Genomic DNA, 2,893 nt, shown 5'->3' on the forward strand with positions numbered 1-2,893 from the left:
TTTGCAAATGTTGCTGCAACTCCCATGGAAGTTTATCCAGCACTACCCGCAAAGAAGATTAATAGGGCAGCAGAGGCAGCACTTGAGACACAGGTTACGGCCTTGGCAGGTCTTCAAATTGACTCAGCTTCATACTTACAGAAAGCGTTATGAGTGAATGTTGTCACTCTGAGAACAGAGGCCTTTCATCCCCTTAAATTTGTGCTTCCCATCTTCCAAAGTCGTTTGGGGGTGCTGTTGTTTCTTATTTCTGCTTTACTTTCTTGAGGACTGGAGTCAGTCCAAGCAGACAGGGACGACCCTAGCCTTCCATTGGTTACAGCTCCTTTTGGACATGCTTCATAGGAAATTGTGAACCTACTGCTCTGTGGACGAGGTGTTCCAAACATGTTTGATGGCTGTATGGATCTAGGAGGAGGCATGTCTCTGAATGGAATACCAACAAGTGTGGAGGTTGGATTCCTTAGTCTGTTGGAATCCCTAAATTTCTGCAAGGTTGGGCAGCTCTTGAAATGCCCCAGGTGGCCCCTCTGGGTTGTTGGCTGTGAATCCCACTATACGGTGCCGTTGGCCCTGCATATCTCCGTGCACGATGAAAATGAATTGGAACAACAGGAATCTCAAAATAGGAGGGCATTTGACGCACAAGATTAAAGTGGTGAAGGAGGTTTCATTAGTGTTGACGGCCTCCACCAAGTCCTCAGAAAAGCAAAGATAAATTTGCCCACTGACACGCTTGACCGTTTATGCAGTTCAAGGTTCATTGTCTGGAGTGAATTTTGGCAGGTATTTTTGGAGGTAGAGAGAAGCTTGGGAGGTTTAAAGGATTCCGCAGGTTCGATGGGGAGGAAGCAGACATGCCCTGCTCAACCTGTTGCATTTGCTCTAATGGTGCTATGATGACAGCAGCTGCAAGTTCTTGCTCCAGATTCCATGGTGGTAATTGTCTCCATGGCTCTATGCCGCTCCTCAGCTGCCAAAATGCAATGATGCTGCTGTTCGGGAATGGAAACTCAAATACCCTACCTCCAAGTGAGGTGATTGTGTTGTGATCGATCTTAGACAGTAAAAAAAAAATAAAAAATTTGCTCCTCTGGTTCGATGCTCTAGTTTTGTAGTCCAGTGGACTGCCTCCGATCTTGCGGTTGACACTGGTGCATGCATGGATCCAGACATCGGCATGGGCAAGTAGACCTACATTCGAGCTTGAGGGCAAACTCCTAGGGGGGGAGTGATGTTATAGACTCCATAGTATCTAGAGAGGATAGATTGGGGTTTATTTTCAATTTCAAGTCATTAGAGATTTAATTGCAATTTTAATTCAATAGGGGTTTATTTGTAATTTGTTGAACTTATGGCCTTTGGCATGTTTTCCCTAATTCCCTATATAGGGAAGTGAGATGAATGAAGGAAGGTAAGCATTGAACTATTAAGAATTAGGTTAAATCTAGCGTAAAGAGGGTTGAGATCACCTTCTTGATCTCGAGGATCGGTTTTACCTAAAAAACCCACGTATTCTCTCATCCTCCATTGATCTTCGTCTTCCCCATGTCTTCCTACTATCCCTACATTACTGCATGGAAGACCCATAACCCGTGGCAGATCCTTGATCCTCCCAAAGAATCCTTGTGTCAGATCCAGGACCGCAACAACGATTCTCCTGTAAACAAGAAGTTAAAGGCAAAACAGATCACAACCAAAAAAAAAAATTTAGAGTTTATGTATTGAAAAAAATTAAAAACAATAACAAATGTAAGTAAAGAAAATTTATTCACACACCACAAACGAACACAAAATTTTTGTTATCCAAGTTTGGGAAATTCCACTAGTTCAACCCTAATGGCTTGGAATTTGATAAGAAAGAGATTTCTAACTGATCCTAACATGTTTTAAATATGGATACGCATGTGTGAACCAAGTTAAAGATGCAAATGCCCTATTGATCCAAACCTTTTAAAACGAACAACAAACGCTTATTAAATTGTCAAGTGAACGTGCGGTGGGATATTTACTCGAGTCAAACAAGCCATTATTTTGCCCACTTACAAAAAGCTGACCTAATATTCACAGATGAGTTTTAAAGTTATTTATTGGTCAATCATGCATAATGGGCTAAGTTTTTGCAAGAAATGACTTATGGATTGGGAGTCAACACTCAATTAAAAATCCCCCGCCTCCCCCTTTTCCTAATCAAGGCAAAAGCTAATGTATAAAAACTAAAAGAGTTTGAAGTCCATAAAAGTTACAAAGACTTTGTGGAATTATCTCTCTCTATATTTGTGCATTTCCATTTCATTTTAGATGTACACATTTTTCTTAAATCAAAACTTTGAGTTTTCACTCTCCGATTCTCTCGTAAATAAGAATATAAAGGCAAAACAGATAAAAAAAAAAAAGAAAATTTTAGAGTTTATGTATGGAAAAAATTAAAAACAATAACAAGTGTATGTAAAGAAAATTTATTCACACACCACAAATGAACAGAAAAGTTTTGTTGTCCAAGTTTGGGAAATTCCACTAGTTCAACCCTAATGGCTTAGAATTTGATAAGAAAGAGATTTCTAACTGATCCTAACATGTTTGAAATATGGATATGCATGCTTGAAACATATTAAAGATGCACATGCCCTATGGATCCAAACCTTTCAAAACGAACAACAAACGCTCATTATATTCTCAAGTGAATGTGTGGTGGGACATTTACCCAAGTCAAACAAGCCATTATTTTGCCCACTTAAAAAAAGCTGACCTAACAATCACGGATGATTAGTGAAGTGATTTATCGGTCAATCATGCGTAACAGGCTTTGTTTTTGTAAGAAATGACCTATGGATTGGGAGTCAACACTCAGTTAAAAATCCCCCGCTTCCCTCTTTTCTCGATCATTGCAAAA

At 39.8% G+C, this 2,893-nt stretch overlaps 1 pseudogene; it reads left to right on the plus strand.

The window, feature by feature from the left end:
• Positions 1-402: 402 nt before the first annotated feature.
• LOC137965276 (uncharacterized) lies at positions 403-900 on the plus strand (annotated as a pseudogene).
• Positions 901-2,893: the final 1,993 nt, after the last annotated feature.

This window comes from Aristolochia californica, unplaced genomic scaffold, assembly GCF_029961685.1.
Source record: "Aristolochia californica isolate CCGP_79_NKW_82.1479 unplaced genomic scaffold, dmAriCali1.0.hap1 SCAF_5, whole genome shotgun sequence".
Lineage (NCBI taxonomy): Eukaryota > Viridiplantae > Streptophyta > Magnoliopsida > Piperales > Aristolochiaceae > Aristolochia > Aristolochia californica.